This window comes from Callithrix jacchus, chromosome 9, assembly GCF_049354715.1.
Source record: "Callithrix jacchus isolate 240 chromosome 9, calJac240_pri, whole genome shotgun sequence".
Lineage (NCBI taxonomy): Eukaryota > Metazoa > Chordata > Mammalia > Primates > Cebidae > Callithrix > Callithrix jacchus.
In genome coordinates, this window is record NC_133510.1 from 123,154,697 (window position 1) to 123,175,910 (window position 21,214).

The window sequence follows — 21,214 nt, forward strand, 5'->3', positions numbered from 1 at the left end:
GAGAATAAGCTGTAGGAGGGCAAGGGTAGGCAGGGAGACCAAGTAGGTGGCTCTGTAGTCAGTAGTCTTCTTGGGTGGCGATGCTGGCTGGGACTAGGATGGGAGAGTGAAGATGGGGAGAAGTGATAGCATCCTGGATGTTAATTTTACCCAGTAAATCTCATATAGCACCTATTATATGCCAGGTGCTGTTCTACTGGCTTTGTAAGTATCAGCTCATTTTATACTCATAACAGTCCTCTGAGGTATATTTCAACAGTAGAATCTACAGGATGTGTATATGGGTTGAATAAGGGGTATGAGGGGAAAGTCAAAGATGATTCCCATTTGGGGCCCAAAACTCCTAAGAATGAAGTTGCCATCTACTGAAAAGGGAAGAGTCAAGGAGGAGCATGTTTGGGTGGAGGCCCTCGAATGAAGAGTTAAGGTTTGGAAATGTTGAAAGTGATGCACATTAGTGTTCCAAGTGGATGTGGGATATAGGCAGTTGGATATAAGAACCTAAGGCTGGGCTCAGTGACTCACATCTGTAATCGCAGCAGTTTGGGAGGCTGAGGCAGGTGGATCACGGGGTCAAGAGATCGAGACCATCCTGACCAACATGGTGAAACCCCATCTCTACTAAAAATACAAAAATTAGCTAGGTGTAGTGGCGCACACCTGTAGTCCCAGCTACGGAGGCAGGAGAATTGCTTGAACCCAGGAGGCAGAGGTTGCAGTGAGCTGAGATCGCGCCACTGCACTCCAGCCTAGCGACAGAGCCAGACTCCGTCTCAAAAAAAAAAAAAAATTAGCCGCATGTGGTGGTGGGTGCCTGTAATCCCCAGCTAGTCAGAAGGCTGAGGCAGGAGGATTGCTTTAACCCAGAAGACGGAGGTTATAGTGAGCCGAGATCATGCCACTGCAGTCCAGCCTGAGCAACAGAGCGAGACTCCATCTCAAAAAGTAAATAAATAAATACAATAAAATAAGTCAGAGGAGAGGTCAGGGCTGAGGGCTAGAGATAATTACAAACGAGGTCTCAAAGCATTCAGAAAGAGGTGCCAACCCGGTGTCTGTTTTTCTGCTAACTCTAACCAGAAGTGGACACAAGGTCTGTCTTTTCCCTTGGGTGTGGTGGTGTGGTAGCACTCTCATTGGCTTTGGGATCAGACCAACGTTTCAATCCTAGCTCCATCATTTACTAGCTAAGTGACCTCAATTATGTGACCTAATCTCTGCTAGCTTCAGTTCAGTGTCTTTATCGATGAAATGGAGCTAACAATACTCATCCTATGGCATTGTTAAGAGAAAATGAAGTAGGCTATGTGTGTTACCTAGAGCAGTCCTTGGACGTAGAAGATGCTAAATAGGCTGGGCACAGTGGCTCACACCTGTAATCCCAGCATTTTGGAAGGCCAAGGCAGGCAGATCATAAGGTTAGAAGTTCGAGACCAGCCTGGCCAACATGGTGAAACCTCATGTCTACTAAAAATACAAAAAAAATTAGCTGGGCGTGATGGTGCACATCTGTAATCCCAGTTAATCAGGAGGCTGAGGCAGGAGAACTGCTTGAACTTGGGAAGTGGAGGTTGCAGTGAGCTGATACTGTGCCACAGCACTCCAGCCTGGGCAACACAGTAAGACTCCATCTCAAAATAAATAAATAAATAAAAGCTAAATAATATTCATCTTCCTTTTCCTGGGGTTTTGTTTGTTGCATTCAACCCAAACTAACAGAAGAAGAGCTTCTCTTCCAGGATGAAAGAAGCCTGAATTTATAGCCTACTCCCATGTATACAATTTTTGGGGTGTGCCTATTTAATGACAAGCTGCAAAAAAAGATTTCAAATCCATCTCTTACCAAATGAGAATGACTTTATACAAGAAAATACTTTAATGAGGTTTATAAAGGGAACAGGGAAATAGTCATGGGTTCTGAGTATTAAGATTCCACATGCAAAAGCAGGGTGACGGTATAGGTAGAAACACTGTACAGCAAATCCATGGATCAGTCATGCGTAATTTACATCAAAGCCAAAGTAATCTACTTGAGCCATGGCGATGACCTACAGGAGGAAACAGTGCCCTTTCCTGGGGATGGGCTATTTAAATCAAAGGGAATTATCTCATTAATTTTCTGGTGATCCTGGTGGAACCTTGCTAAAGGGGCACTTCTGGGCTTAAACTTAATCCCACTTCTATTTTCTACAGTCATAGCTTGACTTTTGCAAGAATCCCTCACTTAAAGTGTTCAAATTCTATCTAATACAGTACGCATTTGAATACCTGCCATGTGCCATGTACTTTATTACAGAAACAAAGATAAATAGGCGATATAATTCCCACCCTTAAGTCCTTTCCAGTCTAAGAGAAAGCAGACATGTAAACGAACAGAGCATGTGATAAGTGCTCTAATAGCATATTGCAGCACTGCAAATAATATAGTCATTTTGTCCTGGGATCTTATAATGGCGATATAGAAGTCATGTCTGAACTGGGCTGTTAAGGTTAAGAATTTATCAGGTGAAAGTTTAGGGAAAGACATTCCATCATGAGCAGAGTCAAAGAGGCATGTTCAGGGAGGAAAAAGCCATACTTCGGTTAATATTCTTGTTTCGCTGGGCACAGTGGCTCACGGCTGTAATCCCAGCACTTTGGGAGGCTGAGGTGGGCGGATCACTTGAGGTCGAGAGTGCCTGACCAACATGGAGAAACCCCATCTCTACTAAAAATACAAAATTAGTGGGGCATGGTGGTACATGCTTATAATCCCAGCAACTCGGGAGGCTGAGGCAGGAGAACCGCTTGAACCTGGGAGGTGGAGGTTGCAGTGAGTTGAGATCGTGCCATTGCATTCCAGCCTGGGTAACAAGAGCAAAACTCCGTCTCAAAAAAAAAAAAAAAAACTTGTTTTTATGGTGGTGGGAAGAAGGAAGTGACCATCAGTTTGGAAAGCAATTTTTCCCTAACTCTTCTCCAGTTCCAAATAAGAACATTTTAACCTTGTAAACTTCTCTTTAAATCTAAGTAAGTCTCTTGGTGAGCCATATGACCAAAATAGGTGTGGGTGGGGGAGTATTAAAAACACTAGAGTTTCCTTTCTTTATTTTGATTAGACATGACTGCTATTTCCTGAGAGAATCCTGAATGTGTCCTTGTGTCATCACTTGTCTCCAGTGAAGCGCTCCTCAGTGTATACTGTAGCCCATTCCCATTCCTATCCTAAGTTAAAGTTTGCTGAGTAGAATGTCATGCCAACTGTCAGTCTTCCCTTAGCCTTACTGTTTATTATGAAAAGGTTCTCAATTTATTTTCCAAGCATTTTCATAAAATCTCTTTTTGACAGTATAAAGATTTCACATTCCAGGAAGCCCAAGGTAGTCATAGTATTTTCACCCTTGAAGAAATAGAGAAGCCTGTTTCAAGGTGGACATGTTACTGGGAACTGTGCAGTACCTCAGTTTAGCAGGGTGGTAATTATTTTAGCTTGGCTAAATTTTTATATCCCCTCTAGCTGCAAGCCTTTTTAAGTTCTCTCTGTTACTACTAACTACCACTCATAGATGAAAGCAAGTGCCTAAATTTCCTACAACTCTGCCTCTGTTATGGGTGTCTTTCTCTCCGTCTTCCATCAGTCCCTGTGCCAGATTTTAAGCTCTTTCTTTGAGCTCTTTAAGGTCTGCTCTTATTTACATTTAATCTGTTAGACCCTTCTGTGCTAGTGACTTAAACATCCGATCTAGAGTCAGGGTTGATCTTTCAGGTTATTAGAGCTGGCTTACAGTAATGATGGAGGTGAATACAGTAACGGCAACAGCTAGCACATGTACTGCCTACTGTGTACCAGACACTGTTCCAGGCACTTTACATGTATTTATTTCAGTCATTCAACCTTATGAGGTAGGTACTACTTTCTCCTAAACTTAAGGGAAGAACCTAAGACGCAGACTGTGCTCACACAATACAGTAACTGATAGAGAAGAGCCTATGTTCTTTTTAGACCTTGAGTTTTCCGCAGGAACTATGTCTTATTTATCTCTGTATCCCCAGTTCAAAGCATTGTAGTGTTCCATCCATGTTGGAATTAGAACCAAGTGTTAGGCCGTCAAGTTAACACAGAGGATTGTGTCATTTTGGTTAAGAAAAAAAAAAAAGACTGAATCAAAAGCTCCAGTTGTGAGTACAATGTAGTGTATTGGTAATATCTGGGGCCTGTTTTATTATGAGTCCTCATAGAATATTTAAAAATTAAAAGATGTATTCTGACTTCTGAAATGTTTTTAATAACCAGCAGTAAGGATCTGACAGTGAATAATAGTTCTCTTCCAGAAACAAAGGCAGTATTAACATTTGTCCTTTTTTCTTTTTCAATTAGAGCTTGTGCTGCTGTGCTGGTCTTTGATGCTGAGGGATTACGTTTCTGATAGTGACTGAAAGGATAATAACAAAACTTGTATTGTGCTCTAATTTAGATATTAGTTCAAATAAAACAAAATTAAAAGTGCCCCTATATAGTGGGTATATACCTTCTAAATGTCACATAGTGGCCTTTATACATGCCTCCTATAAACAGTATGACCAGTAAAGCACTGACTTTATCAGGCATTCCCTCACATGATTAATAACATTGTTAGGGGCGTCAGACCTTCCTCATTCCAGGGGATGAGTTTTCATCATCCCTGGAAATCATCCAATATGTGACTGTTTGTTTTGACTTAAAAAGGGGTAATGAACTGGAAAGAAACTGAAATGGGAGTCAGGAGCTAACAAGTTCTGTGATCTTGAGCAGGAACCTTCACTCAAATTGTATCTTCATGGGCCTAACTTTGTTGACCCATGCCTCAGTTTCATCACCTGCAAAATTAGGGCTTTGAACAAGATTATCTCTGAAGCTTCAACTCTCAAATTGTGTGTTTTCCTTTGAGCTAAAGCCAATGTTCTATTTGGAATTTTCACTTTATCATAAATAAGTATAGCTATAGTGTATTACATATTTAATCTGTGCTAAACATTTCTTATACATTATTCCATTTTAATGCTAGCATAACTTGAAAGGTCTTTTTTTTTTGTAGGAAGGGAGGAAGGCAGGAAGGGAGGGAGGGAGAGAAGGGAAGGAAGGAAATCAGGCAATGAAAGAGACATTGCTGAGCTGGATCTAGAGATCTACAACTTGATTTCTTCTTTTTTTGAGAGAAGGAAAGAAAAAAAAAGGAGTGAAGGAGAGGAAGAAAGAGGAAGAAAAAGAGGGAGAGAGAATGGAAATGTTGGTTTATTCTAAAAAAAACAGGTATTAATAATGGCCAATCAATATTTCATTTAAACCTATGAGTAGGTGTGATGTGGTATTGACAAGAATGTATATTTTGTGTATTTGAAGTGGAGAGCTCTATAAATATTTATTAAGTTTACTTGTTCCGGATCTGAGTTCGAGTTCTTGATATCCTTATTAATTTTCTGTCTCATTGAGTCTGAATCTCTATGTATCTGGGTGTTAGGAACATCTGCTCTTGTTGTTGCATTGATCCTTTTACCACTATATCTTTGTTGCTTTAAAATCTATTTCATCAGATATGAGAATTGCAACTCCTAGTTTTTACTTATTTATTTATTTTTGCTCTCCATTTGGTTGGTAAATCTTTCTCCATCCCTTTGTTTTGAGTCTTTGTGTATCCTTGCATGTGAAATGGGTCTGGATGTAGCATACCATTGGGTTTTGGCTGTATCTTTTGATTGGGGGATTTAGTCTATTTAAATTTAGGATTACTGCCATTTGATGTTAACTGGCTGTTTTATCCATTCATTGATGTAAATTCTTCTTTATGTGGTTGCTCTTTACTTTTTGGTATATTTTTAGAAAGGCTAATACTGGTTGTTTCTTTCTATGTGTAATGCTTCTTTCAGAAGCTCTTGTAAAGCAGGCCTGGTGGTAATAAAATCTCTGAGTACTTGCTTGTTCATAAAAGATTTTATTTTTCCTTCAGTTGTGAAGCTTAGTTTGGCTGGATATGAAATTCTGGGCTGAAAGTTCTGGTCTTTAAGGATGTTGAATATTGGCCCCCACTCTCTTCTGGCTTGTAGAGTTTCTGCTGAGAGATCTGCTGTAAGTCTGATAGGCTTGCCTTTGTGGGTAACCTGACCTTCCTCTCTGGCTGCCCTTAGTATTTTCTCCTTCGTTTCAACCCTGGTGAATCTGACGATTATGTGCCTTGGGGTTGCTCTTCTTGAGGAATATCTTTGTGGTGTTCTCTGTATTACCTGGAGTTGAATGTTGTCCTGTTTTGCTAGTTTGGGAAAATTTTCCTGAATAATATCCTGAAGAATATTTTCCAGCTTGGATTCATTCTCTCCGTCGCATTCAGGAACACCTATCAAACGTAAATTTGGTCTTTTCACATAGTCCCACATTTCTTGGAGACTTTGCTCATTCCTTTTTATCCTTTTTTCTCTAATCTTGTCTTCTCATTTTATTTCATTAAGTTGGACTTCGACCTCTGATATCCTTTCTTCTGCTTGAACAATTCGAGTGTTTAAACCTGTGCATACTTCTCAGAGTTCCTGTATTGTATTCTTCAGTTCCATTAATTCACTTATATTCCTCTCTAAGTTGTCTATTCTCATTAGGATTTCATCAAACCTTTTTTCAAAGTTCTTAGTTTCTTTACATTGGGCTACAACATGTTCTTTTAACTCACAGAAGTTTCTTATTCATCTTCTGAAGCCTGATTCTGTTAATGGGATACGCTGGTTCTCCATCAAGCCTTGTTCCCTTGTTGATGAGGAACTGTTATCCTCTTTAGAGGGAGAGGCATTCTGATTTTGAGTATTCTCGGCCTTTTTACGCTGGTTTCTTCCCATCATTGTAAATTTATCCACCTGTCGTCTTTGTAATTACCAACTTTCAGATTAGGTCTCTGGGTGGACTTCCAAGTTGTTAATTCCCAGGGCAGAAATATGAGGAACCCACTGCGCTGGCCAAAACAGCGGCGTTAAGACTGATGGTGCTTTTCTGCCTGGGAGTCTCCAGTCTGGCTTCCTTCTTGAGTCCATAATAGGCGACTCTGCCTTCCCGGAGCTCCAAACCTCGGTCAGAAGGGGAACCAGTCCCGTTTACTCTGCACCAAGAGCTGCCACGCCGAGGTGCTGGCAAAACCGCTGCGCCGGCCACAAGAGTCGCACTGGCGACCCGTGCGGCTCCTCCACTTGGAATCTTCTGCTCCGTGAGCAACCAAAATTTGTCTGAAAGTGTGGCATCCTCTCGTTCTCTGCACTTTCATTGAGAGCTGCAATCCCGAGATGTTAGTGATCGGCCATCTTGAATCGTTCGTCAAAAGGTATTTTTTTTTTAACATCACCTGATCTTTCAGATGAGGAAACTGAGGTATAGAGTGGTTAGATAATTTTCTCAAGGTCATACAGCTGTGTACTTTGTCTGTTCTTAAGATAATTGCTGTATTCTGCCTTGAGTTATTTGTATACTTCTCAAATCATTTGCCAGTTTATACAAATATTTCTTCTGTGCTTTATATTGGCTGCTTTATAAGGCTTCATCTCATCTTCAGCTACTTAAGAATGAAGATTGTGTCTTATACTTCATATCTCTCACAGGAACATGAAACTTTGTGCATTTTCAAAATTGAAGGTCTTTTTTTTAAAAAAAGCAAATGATTCCTTTCTTCCCTCAATCTTACTAAGCTTACACTTTCTGAAATTTGTTATGATTATCGTATTGCTCGCCCCAGCCTCATTATTATTGAAATTCCTGATCTTTGTTTGATGTTACCAACACAATTTTTTCTTTCACCTTTCTCTCTAGGTTGATGTCATATGAATTTACCTTTCTCTTTTCAAGAGACAGAGGTTTTGCTGTGTTACCAAGGCTGGAGTATAGTAGCTATTTGCAGGCATGATCATAGCTTGCTGATTATTAAGATAATACAACCTCCATCCAAAAGCATGCCAAATTAATCAATAGTTTGATGGAAAAATAAATATTTTGCATCAAAAAATGAGATAGACCAGGCACAGTGGCTCATGCCTACAATGCCAACACTTTGAGAGGCCGAGGTAGGCAGATCGCTTGAGCCCAGGAGTTTGAGACTAGCCTGGCCAGCATGATGAAACCCTGTCTCTACCAAAAAAAAAAACTTAAAGAAACAAAGATTAGCCTACTGTGATGGCATGTTCCAACACAATTTTTTGTTGTCTCAGCTACTTGTGGGCCTGAGGTGGGAGGACCACCTGAGACTGGGGAGGTCAAGGCTGCAGTGAGCCATGATCATGACACTGCACTCCAGTCTGGCAACAGGGTGGAACCCTGGGGGAAAAAAAAAGTAATACGTATTTCAGTAGAATATTCAAACATTATTTTTGTTTGCTTGTTTTTGGGTTTTTTGGGGGTTTTTGGGTTTTTTATAAGTGCTGCGATTATAGGTGTGAGTGTCTGGCCTCCAACATTATTTAAAAAGTAATTTTAAAATATTATTTATAATAATAGATATTGATTAAAAAGTAATTTATCCAAAGTAAAAATTTGCCAGGAATCTCACCCCCCAGAGGTGATATTACTGATGACATTTTGAAGAATAGCCATACAAGCTTTCTTCTATGCATGTATACATGTAAATAAATATATGCACATAATTGCATGTAAGTGGGATCAAACGTGCTTTTTTTTTTTTTAACTTAGCATTACATTGTTGAAGCCTTTCCATGTTGGGGTAGATGTGTATAGCATTTTCATTGCACTGATACACCATAATGTTTTTAATCCAGTCTGCTAACAGTGAACATTTAGGTTGCCTCCAGTTTTTCACTATCAGAAACATTGAACATCCCTGTACACACATCTTGGGCACAGGGTGGGTTGCATATGCCTGCATCTCATGTCTGGACTAAGGCAGCATTAGTAAGGTAGCACAGCAGATGCCCACAGCCACAGCCATTCTCACATAGCCGCATAAAGGTACAGGAACCCAAGAACTCAGTGTGGGCTATGTGGGTAAACAGCTGCCTTCTCAGGCTTCAAACTCTGGGTTGTTCAGAAAACAGATACTTGTTAAACACAATAATAAGCTTGAACAATACGAAGCCTCAGTTTGTTAAAATCTCATATTTTTCACCTGAACAAATTGTTAAGTATTTGTTTCTGTGTTTGCTTTCGTTTCGTTGCATAGCAAAGTAGTGCTATGCAAGGTCTAAAGAAGATGCCTTATTTTTAAAAATGAAAATAGAAGTCGAGAGGAAAATGGACTTATTCTAGTAAGAAAACGTAAATCATTCATTCTCCAAGTATGCATTGAATACCAATGATGTGCTAAATAAATATCCTTAATACTTGAGCTCAAAGAGTAGCAGGGGAGAAATTAAGGTAATAAAATAAGTTTCAAACTAATTGAAGCCTGGGATTAGAGACCAGGAAAAGAAAATGTTTTCCTAGTAATATATATTTGCAAACATGGGGATTCTGCTAAGCCTAAGTTTTGTTGTAGTTTCTTCTCCTTCTTTAGCCTTTCACTGTCAAATGCATTGCTGTTAAAATTACAGATCCTTGATTTTTTCGTAGTTCATAAACGTGATGATTGGGCTTTCATACTTGTTTTGAGGTGTGCCTTCCTCAAACCTTATGGTGTCAGCACATTACCTGTCTAATGTGGGGGGGAAAATTACAGGTCTTTGTTTCTTGTGATTTGCTTTTCCATTTTTTCCCTTCCTCCCTAAATTGGTATCTTATTTGGTTACCTATCCCTTACTATGTGACCAAGGCATCTCCTCTGGGCCTCAATTTCCTCATCTGTGTAATGAAGGAGTTCAAATAACTGATTCTCTTTTATTTGGGGAAGGTCCACCTCTGACATCCTTGAAATCTAAGATGGTGCCAGATCTGTCTTCTCTGTTTTATCCCCAGCACCTAGGATAAATCTAGCCACACAGAAAGGCTTATTAAACTTTTGTTGACATTTATTTTAAATTTGGGGTCTGTGTGTCTGCTCTAGTTTCTTGGAGATTTTTTTCTTGTTTTCATTTCATTCTGTAGTTACCTACTGTACATTTAAACTTTTATTTCTCAAAGACAGTTTGTTTCGGCCTTGAAAGATTTCATTCAGTTCAGTTCAGGCATTTCTTAGCCAGGCACTGGACTAGCTACTGGGAATACAAAAATGAATTAGACATAGTCACTGTACTTAAAAAGCTTAAAATGAGGTGAAGGACTCATAAGAAGATAACTATCATAAAATGTAATATATCCTCTGCTGGAGTTTGTGCCTGGGGTGCTGAGAACGCAAAGGAGGGTTACTCTGGAATGCCTGGGAGCACAGAAAGCTTCTGGGAAGAGGTGATGCTATAGCTAAGTCTAGAAAGACAGAGTTAGTCCAGTGAAAAGTAGGGAAGAAGCGTGTCTATGGAAAGAAGAAAGATAAAGGGGAAAGAATTACTGGAGTTAGAGGATGGCAGGGGACTGGCCTTACAAGCTTTTTGTGCCTGTTCGTAACAAGGAACCACTAAAAGATTTCAGCAAGAAAATGTCTTTTCATATTACATTTTTATATGTGTCTTTTTATTTTAAAGAGATCTGCTAATAAGGACCCTGTTAGTGGTCATTAGGGGAATGAAGTGTTTTCTCTGGAAAGGTCATCTTTTATATTCTTTTTAAGATCATCTTACTTAGTCTTTGGTGTTCCACAGTTTTCTTTACGTAGGTATGGATTTCTTCTTATTTATTCTGCTTTGGGTTCATTGGGCATCTCGAGTTTGTGAATTGGTGTTTTTCATTGTTAGGAAATTATCAGCCATTATCGCATCAAGTATTGCCTCTCTCCCATTCACTATCCTTTCTGGAACTGCAGTTTAAACTTATGGGGAATATACTAACATAGCTCTTCTATTTTCCGTCTTTGTCTCTGTATTGTAGTGTAGATAATTCCTTCTGACTAGTCTTCTAATTTGGTAATTTTCCCTTCAGTTGTCACATGTGTTCTTAAACTCTGTCCATTAGGTCAATGAGAAACTGCAAAGCTTTTTTTCCCCCAAAGTAGGTTATGCCATTTTACACTCCCACTAACAATGTTTGGGAACTCCAGTTGTTGGCATTTCCAGTATTTTTGGTGGTTGTGGTCTTTATAATTGTAGCCTTCCTATGGGTATGTAGTAGTATCTCATTGTGGTTTTAATTTACATTTCCCTGGTCACTAATGATGTGGAGCACTTTTTCATGTGCCTATTGGCCATTCATTTATCTTTGTCTGTGAAGTATGTTCAAATGTTTTACTCATTTAAAAAATTAGGTGTCTTTTTATTGAGATGGAGGTTTTCATATATTCTGAATTCATATATTCTGAAAGTACAAAGTCATTCATTTGGGTTTGTCTAATGTTTTGTCAGTTAGATTGAGGCTATACAGTCTTCCCAAAAATAGCACAAAAGTACTGTTGGGCCCTTCTCAGTACATGAATATAAGTTAGATATATGTGTTATAAACATTCTTCCAATCTGAGCTTTATAGATTTATTTTCTTAATGATGCCTTCTAATGCTTAGAGGTCTTTAATTTTGATACTACCCATTGGGTTTTGTGGGTTTTGTTTTTGTTTTGCCCACACTAGAGTACAATGCATGATCTTGGCTTACTGCAACCTCTGCCTCCTAGGTTCAGGCAATTCTCATACCTCAGCCTCTCAAGTAGCTAGGATTAACAAACATGTGCAACCATGCGCAGCTAATTTTTGTATTTTTAGTAGAGACGGGTTTTTCTGTGTTGCCCAGGCTGGTCTTGAACTCCAGGCCTCAAGTGATCTTCCCACCTTGGCCTCCCAAAGTGCTGGGATTGCAAGCATGAGCCACTGCACCTGGTCTGTGTTTTTAGTTATTATTTTTTATTTCTAGATATCTTGGATCTTTTCCCAATCTGAGAATGTTATATTTTACATTTTCCTCTTCCTTGGAGATTTTTTTTTTTTTTGAGACAGTTTCACTCTTGTTGCCCAGTTGCCCAGGCTGGGGTGCAGTGGCGCAATCTCAGTTCACTGCAACCTCCGCCTCCTGGGTTCAAGTGATTCTTTTGCCTCAGCTTCCCGAGTAGCTGGGATTACAGGCATGTGTCACCACACCCAGCTAATTTTGTATTTTTAGGAGAGATGGGGTTTCTCCATGTTTGTCAGGCTGGTCTTGAACTCCCGACCTCAGGTGATCCTCCTGCCTCTGCCTCCCAAAGTGCTGGGATTACAGGCATGAGCCACCACACCTGGCCAAGATTCCCTCCGCCCGCCCTCCCCAAGACAGAGTCTTGCTCTGTCACCCAGAGCTGGAGTGCAGTGGCCTGATCTCGGCTTACTGCAATCTCTACCTCCTGGGTTCAAGCAATTCTCCTGCCTCAGCCTCTTGAGTACCTAGGATTACAGGCATGCACCACCATGCCTGGCTAATTTTTGTATTTTTAGTAGAGGTGGGGTTTCACCATATTGGCCAGGCTGGTCTTGAACTCTTGACCTCTTGATCCTCCTGCCTTGGCTTCCCAAAGCGCTGGGATTGTAGGCATTAACCACTGTGCCCAGTGCCCTGGAGATGTTTTTAATCTTATTTCTCTCAACATAGCACAGTTGTTTTATAATCTACATCTGATAATATTATGAATCTGTTTCTACCACTTCTTCCTAATGAGGCCTTGTTTCCATGGTGTATGTTTGTTTTTAATTTTTTTCCTATAATCTGCTTGTTTTTATTAGAAAACTATTTATGGAGATTATTTGATCTTTGGATTGAAGGTATTGTCCTCCAGAGAGGATTTGCATCTTCTTCTGTTAAGTGTCTTGGGGGCAAAACTAGTTTGGGATTTTTAAAAGTTAGACTTAAAAAGAAGCTACAAAAGCAGTGTGGATTCTCAGATACCCTTCATCCTGCTCCCCCTAAATGTTAACATCTTTTGTAATCATAGTGCAGTTATCAAAACCAGGAAATTAATATTGAGACACTAGTATTAATTAATCTACATACCGGAATTTTGACAATTTCTCCACAAATGTTCTTCTTCTGCTCCAGGATCTAGTTCAGGCTCCCATGTTGTCCTTAGTTGTCATATGTTTCTTTTCTCTCCTCCAATCTCTGCCAGTTTCTCAGTCTTTTTTTTTTTTTTTTTTTTTTGAGACAGAGTCTCACTGTGTTACCCCAGGCTGGAATGCAGTGGCACAATCTTGGCTCACTGCAATGTCTGCCTCCCAAATTCAAGCGATTACCTCCTCAGCCTCCCAAGTAGCTGGGACTACAGGCGCTCACCACCATGCCTGGCTAATTTTTTTCTACTTTTAGTGGAGGTGGGGTTTCACTATGTTGGCCAGGCTGATCTTGAACTCCTGACCCTGTGATCCACCTGTGTTGGCCTCCCAAAGTGCTGGGATTACAAGCATGAGCCACCATGCCTGGCCTTGATTTTCTCCCCTCTCCCCTTCCCTCCTTCTTTCCCTCTTGCCTTCATTTCCGTTTTAATTGATGATGGCTCATTCTGAATGGTCTGTTTCTCTTGAACTTGATACTTTTGAAGACTTTTGATCAATTATTTGGTACAAAGTCGTTCATTTTAGTTTGTCTAATGTTTTGTCAGTTAGATTGAGACTATACAGTCTTCCCAAAAATAGCACAAAAGTACAGTTGGGGAGAGATCCAAGATGGCCGATTAGCAGCAGCTCAGGATTGTAGCTCCCAGTGAAAGCGCAGAGAGTGAGTGGACGCCACATTTCCAGACGAATTTTTGTTGCCCACTGACCAGGAGATTCCCAGCGGAGGAGCCCCACAGGTCTCCAGCGTGTCTCTTTTGGCCGGCAGAGCTGTTTAGCCAGCACCCTGGCGGGGCAGTTCTCAGTGCAGAGTATACGGGACTGGGTGCCCTTTTAGTTGGCATTTGGAGCTCCGGGAAGGCAGAGTCACCCTTTCAACTGATTGAAAAGGGGACTGAAGCGGGGAGCCAGACCAGGAGATTCCTGGGCAGAAAAGCATCATGAATCTCAACACCACTGTTTCAGCCGGTGCAGGGGGTCACCGCAGGGGAAATTGCACAGATTCCGGCACTTTTTCAGCGGGCTACTGGAACACCTGGGAGAGAGTCGACCATTCAACAAAAAGAAAAGAAGAAGAGGTTCTGAGACAGGGAGCCAGGTGATCGGGCTTGGCTGGTCCCACCCCCACAAAAAAAAAAGCAATTGGAAGTGCTGAGGATTGATAGTTCCACAGCAAGCACAGCTGAGCCCGGGAAGGTCCAGCTCTGTGTGGGAGGGGCGTCCGCCGGAAACTAAGAAACAGAGAAAACTTTATCACCAACGAGCTGGACGTCCATTCAGAGACCCAATCTGAAAGTCAGCAATTACAAAGAAGACAGGTGGATAACTCCACAAAGATGGGAAGAAACCAGTGCAAAAAGGCTGAAAACACCCGAAATCAGAATATTTCTCCTCCTATAGAGGATTGCAGCTCCCCATCAGCAATGGAACAAGGCCTGATAGAGAATGAGTGTGATGAATTGATAGAATCAGGCTTCAGAAGGTGGTTAATAAGGAACTTCTGTGAGCTAAAAGAACATGTTCTAACCCAATGCAAAGAAACTGAAACCTTGAAAAAAGGTTTGATGAAATGCTAACAAGAATAGACAATTTAGAGAGGAATGTAAGTGAATTAATGGAGCTGGAAAACACAATACAAGAACTTTGCAAAGTATGCACGAGTTTTAACAATTGAATTGATCAAGCGGAAGAAAGGATATCAGAGGTCGAAGATCAACTTAATGAAATAAAATGAGAAGACAAGATTAGAGAAAAAAAGGTAAAAAGGAATGAGCAAAGTATCCAAGAAATATGGGACTATGTGAAAAGACCTAATCTACGTTTGATAGGTGTACCTGAATGTGACGAAGAGAATGAATCCAAGCTGGAAAATGTTCTTCAGGATATTATCCAGGAAAACCTTCCCAATCTAGCAAGGCAGGACAATACTCAACTCCAGGTAATACAGGGAACACCACAAAAATATTCCTCAAGAAGAGCAACCCCAAGGCACATAGTCGTTAGATTCACCAGGGTTGAAACGAAGGAGAAAATACTAAGGGCAGCCAGAGAGAAAGGTCAGGTTACCTACAAAGGTAAGTCCATCAGACTCACAGCAGATCTCTCAACAGAAACTCTACAAGCCAGAAGAGAGTGGGGGCCAATATTCAACATCCTTAAAGAAAAGAACTTTCAACCCAGAATTTCATATCCAGCCAAACTAAGCTTCATAAGTGAAGGAAAAATAAAATCCTTTGCAAACAAGCAAGTACTCAGAGATTTCATCACCACCAGGCCTGCTATACAAGAGCTTCTGAAAGAAGCATTACATATAGAAAGGAACAACCAGTGTCAGCCATTCCAAAAACATACCAAAAGGTAAAGAGCATCACCATAATGAAGAATCTACATCAACTAATGGGCAAAACAGCCAGTTAGCATTAAATGGCAGTATTAAACTCACATATATCAATATCAATCCTAAATTTAAATGGACTAAATGCCCCAATCAAAAGACACAGACTGGCAAATTGGATAAAAACCAAAACCCATCAGTATGCTGCATCCAGACCCATCATCACACATGCAAGGATACACAGACTCAAAACAAAGGGATGGAGGAAGATTTACCAACCAAATGGACAGCAAAAAAAAAAAAAAAAAAAAAAAGCAAGATTACATAATGGTAAAAGGATCAATGCAACAAGAAGAGCTAACAATCCTAAATATATATATGTACCCAATACAGGAGCACCCAGATACATAAGGCAAGTTCTTAATGACTTACAAAACTTAGACTCCCACATAATAATAGTGGGAGACTTTAACACTACATTGTCAATATTAGACAGATCAACGAGACAGAAAATTAATAAGAATATCCAGGACTTGAACTCAGACCTGGAACAAATAAAAACAAACATTTACAGAACTCTCCACCCCAAATCCACAAAACATACATCTTTCTCAGTATCACATCACGCCTATTCTAAAAGTGACCACGTAATTGGAAGTAAATCACTCCTCAGCAATTGCATAGCATTTCACGGGTCTAAATGAAACATTGGTTGGCTGTTTGTTTGTTATTTTCCTCCCTTATTCCTTCCTGTCTCCATTGTTAAGCACATTTTTTTGGCGTAAACGAGGTTTTTAATACCCATTTTTAGACTGCATTCTAGCCTGGGCAATAGAGCAAGATTCCCGTTCTCTCTCCCTCTTTCTCTTCCTCTTTCTTTCTCCCTTTCATTCTTTTTTTTTCTTGCTTTCTTTTTATCTTTCTTCTTTTCTTAAAAAAAAAAAAAAAGTACAGTTGGGCCCTTCTCAGTACATCATATGGAGGACATGTGATATTGTGTCTTTTTACTGGTGATGTTAACTGACTGCTTGGTTAAGGTAGCATTTGCCAGCCTCCCCACTATAAATGATTTTTTCCTTTGCAATTAATAAATCAATAATTTTTTTTGAAATGGAGTCTTGCTCTGTTGCCCAGGCTGGAGTTCAGTGTTGCGATCTCAGCTCACTGCAACCTTTGTGTCCTGGGTTCAAGCAATTCTCCTGCCTCAGCCTCCTGAGTAGCTGGGGCTATAGGCATCCACCATCACGGCTGGCTAATTTTTATATTTTTATTAGAGACAGGGTTTCACCATGTTGGCCAGGCTGGTCTCAAACTCCTGACCTTGTGGTCTGCCTACCTCAGCCTCCCTAAATCAGCAAATCTTATGGAGAGGTACTTTGAGGATATGAAGAAACCCTGTTTCTCATGAAACTTTTGCCCGCAAATTTTAGCATTCATTCTGTATTCTGTAATCTTGCCTGCAGCAGTTACTGTAATGCTTGCCTAATGATCATTTTCTTTTCTTTTTTGAGAAAGAATCTCACTCTGTCACCCAGGCTGGAGTGAGGGCACAGTCTTGTCTCATTGCTACCTCCACCGCCCAGGTTCAAGCAATTTTCCTGCCTCAGCCTCCTGAGCAGCTGGGACTACAGGTGCCAGCTACCAGTCGGCTAAATTTTGTATTTTTAGTAGAACTGGGGTTTCACCATGTTGGCCAGCCTGATCTTGAACTCCTGACCTCAAATGATCACTTGAGTGCTGGGATTACAGGTGTGAGCCACTGTAGCCAACCTGATTATCTATTTTCATCATTTCTTCTACATTTATTCTGTAAAGGAGAATAGCCCTTTCCTGCCCCCTCCCATTTTTTAACTGTATTTTAGGTTTTGGGGTACATGTGAAGAACATGCAAGATTGTTGCATAGGTACACACATGGCAGTGTGATTTGCTGCCTTCGCTCCCATCACCTATATCTGGCATTTCTCCCCATGCTGTCTATCCCCAACTCCCCACTCCCTGCTGTCCCTCCTGTTTCCCCCCAACAGACCCCAGTGTGTGATGCTCCCCTCCTTGTGTCCATGTGTTCTCATTGTTCAACACCTGCCTACAAGTGTGAACATGTGGTGTTTGATTTTCTGTTCTTGTGTCAGTTTGCTGAGAATGATGGTTTCTAGTTTCATCCATGTTCCTACAAAGGACACGAACTCATCGTTTTTGTTTTTGCTTTTTGGGTTTTTTTTTGAGGTGGAGTTTCGCTCTTATTACCCAGGCTGGAGTGCAATGGCGTGATCTCGGCTCACCGCATCCTCCACCTCCTGGGTTCAAGCAATTCTCCTACCTCAGCCTCCCGAGTAGCTGGGACTACAGGCTGCACCACCATGCCTAGCTAAGTTTTGTATTTTTTTAGTAGAGATGGGGTTTCACCATCTTGACCAGGATGGTTTTGATCTCTTGACCTAGTGATCCACCCACCTCGGCCTCCCAAAGTGCTGGGATTATAGGCATGAGCCACCACACCCGGCCCCACGAACTCATTGTTTTTTATGGCTGCATAATATTCCATGGTGTATATGTGCCACATTTTCCCTGTCCAGTGTATCATCGATGGGCATTTGGATTGGTTCCAGGTCTTTGCTATTGTAAACTATGCTGCAATGAACAGTTGTGTGCATGTTTCCTGATAGTAGAATGATCTATAATCCTTTGGGTATATACCCAGTAATGGGATTGCTGGGTCAAATGGAATTCGTATTTCTAGGTCCTTAAGGAATCACCACACTGTCTTCCACATGGTTGAACTAATTTACATTCCCACCAACAGTGTAAAAGTGTTCCTGTTTCTCCACATCCTCTCCAGCATCTGTTGTCTCCAGATTTTTTAATGATCGCCATTCTAACTGGCGTGAGATGATATCTCAATGTAGTTTTGATTTGCATTTCTCTAATGACCAGTGATGATGAGCATTTTTTCATATGTTTGTTGACCTCATGTATGTCTCCTTTTGTAAAGTGTCTGTTCATATCTTTCGCCCACTTTTGAATGGGCTTGTTTGTATTTTTCTTGTAAATCTGTTTTAGTTCTTTGTAGATTCTGGATATCAGCCCATTGTCAGATGGGTAGACTGCAGAAATTTTTTCCCATTCTGTTGGTTGCCAATTCACTCTAATGACTGTTCCTTTTGCCGTGCAGAAGCTGTGGAGTTTGATTAGGTCCCATTTGTCGATTTTGGCTTTTGTTGCCAATGCTTTTGGTGTTTTGGTCTACCAAAACACCTTGCCTACACCTATGTCCTTAATGGTTTTGCCTAGATTTTCTTCTTGGGTTTTTATGGTGTTAGGTCTTATGTTTAAGTCTTTGATCCATCTGGAGTTAATTTTAGTGTAAGGTGTCAGGAAGGGGTCCAGTTTCTGCTTTCTGCACATGGCTAGCCAGTTTCCCCAACACCATTGATTAAACAGAAAATCCTTTCCCCATTGCTTGTTTTTGTCAGGTTTGTCAAAGATCGGATGGTTGTAGATGTGTTATGTTGCCTCCGAGGCCTCTGTTCTGTTCCATTGGTCTTTATCTCTGTTTTGGTACCAGTACCATGCTGTTTTGATAACTGTAGCCTTGTAGTATAGTTTGAAGTCGGTGGTGTGTTGCCTCCCGCTTTGTTATTTTTGCTTAGAATTGACTTGGCTCTGTGGGCTCTCTTTTGGTTCCATATGAAGTTTAAGGTGTTTTTTTCCAGTTCTGTGAAGAAGGTCATTGGTAGCTTGATGGGGATAGCATTGAATCTGTAAATTACTTTGGGCAGTATGGCCATTTTCATGATACTGATTCTTCCTAACCATGAGCATGGAATGTTTCTCCATCTGTTTGTGTCCTCCCTTATTTCGTTGAGCAGTGGTTTGTAGTTCTCCTTGAAGAGGTCCTTTACGTTCTTTGTTAGTTTTATTCCTAGGTATTTTATCCTCTTTGTAGCAATTGTGAATGGCAGTTCATTCTTGATGTGGCTCTCTTTAAGTCTGTTATTCGTGTATAGGAATGCTTGTGATTTTTGCACATTGATTTTGTATCCTGAGACTTTGCTGAAGTTGCTTATCAGTTTCAGGAGATTTTGGGATGAGATGATGGGTTCTTCTAGATATACAATCATGTCGCCTGCAAATAGAGACAATTTGACTTCCTCCTTTCCTATTTGAATACCTTTATTCCTTTTTTCTTGCCTGATTGCTCTGGCTAGAACTTTCAGTACTATATTGAATAGTAGTGGTGAGAGAGGGCATCCTTGTCTAGTGCCAGATTTCACAGGGAATGCTTCCAGCTTTTGCCCATTCAGCATGATATTGGCTGTTGGTTTGTCATAAATAGCTTTTATTATTTTGAGATACATTCCTTCAATACCTAGTTTTTTGAGGGTTTTTAGCATAAAGGGCTGTTGAATTTTGTCAAAGGCCTTCTCTGCATCAGTTGAGATAATTATGTGGTCTTTGTTTTTGGTTCTATTTATGTGGTGAATTATGTTTATAGACTTGCGTATGTTGAACCAGCCTTGAATCCCCAGGATGAATCCTACTTGATCATGGTGGATAAGCTTTTTGATGTGCTGTTGCAATTGGTTTTTCAGTATTTTATTGAAGATTTTTGCATCTGTATTCATCATGAATATTGGCCTGAAGTTTTCTTTTCTTGCTGAGTTTCTGCCGGGTTTTCAAATCAGAGGATGATGTTGGTCTCATAAAATGATTTGGGAAAGATTCCCTCTTTTTGGATTGTTTGGAATAGTTTCAGAATGAATGGTACCAGCTCCTCTTTGTATGTCTGGTAGAATTCGGCCGTGAACCCATTTGGACCTGGGCTTTTTTTGGGTGGTTAGCTTTTAATTGCTGCCTCAACCTCAGACCTTGTTATTGATCTATTCAGGGTTTCAACTTCTTCCTGGTTTAGGCTGGGGAGGACACAAGTGTCCAGGAATTTATCCATTTTTTTCAGGTTTACTAGTTTATGTGCATAGAGTTTGTAAGGGTTAATGTCTTGTAAGGTTTATTGCCGAGTTTAAAATGAGGAAACTGAGGCCAGCACAAGAAAATTAAATGCCAATTCATTTAACTCCTGGACGAGGTTCTGTGTTCCTGGGGAAAGGGGCCAGAGAAGTAGCGCCCGACTTCTCTCGGGCGTGGGTTTTATAGGGAGGGAGGGCATTCTGACTGGCTGTGAAGAAATAGGACATGGATGGGGCAAGCTGCTGTTGGTAGGTAGGCGGGATTTCCAGTGACCCGGCTGGATGGGGCAAAATGCTATTGGGCAGGTTTTGGTGGGGCTTCTTCCAAATTTTGGTGGGGTTTTCCAATGGCTGGCTAGGTGCTGAGTGCAGAGTTTAGTGTTGAGTGCAGATTCTGGTGCGGAGTGCAGAGGTGGGTGTTGTTGTTGAGTGCAGAGTTTAGTGTTGAGTGCTGATTCTGGTGATGTAATTTTCAGGCTTGGAGAGGGATGGGCGTGCCTGAGCTCCCAGCGAGGCAACCGGCCTTACATTCCAACCCGTTTGATGATATAGGATGCCGTTTCCTTCTGGCTACTTCCTGCTGAATAGAGGCAGAGTTGGGGGAAGGGGTTAGTCGGCTGGTGCCTAGGTTGGGAGTCAGACATAGGGGTGAAGTAGCATCTGGTTTACGGCCACCCTGGAAATTTCCTTCATGCGTTCCTGTAAAAATCTGAGAAAAAAAGGGGCTAGCATTAGAAGACACACAACAATAACAGGGGTGATAATGGGAGCTAGCCAAGTAAGCATGGGGGATTGCCACCAGTTGAGAGATGAGGCTGGTGCGCTCCGCTTCTTGCAGAGGTTCTCTTGGAGGCGATAGAGAGTGTTGACATTTTCTTCCATAAGACCTG

The 21,214-nt window shown here is 40.9% G+C and overlaps 1 protein-coding gene and 1 non-coding gene across 6 annotated transcripts in view; both read left to right on the forward strand.

Annotated features, from left to right (window-relative positions):
- BICDL1 (BICD family like cargo adaptor 1) overlaps nt 1–21,214 on the forward strand; it is a 119,073-nt gene that overhangs the window by 48,456 nt on the left and 49,403 nt on the right. The gene's annotated exons all lie outside the window — the stretch shown is intronic.
- On the forward strand, nt 9,533–9,632 carry LOC118144718 (small nucleolar RNA U13). Its single transcript, XR_004729460.1, has one exon. It is a non-coding gene; the product is annotated as a small nucleolar RNA U13 (small nucleolar RNA).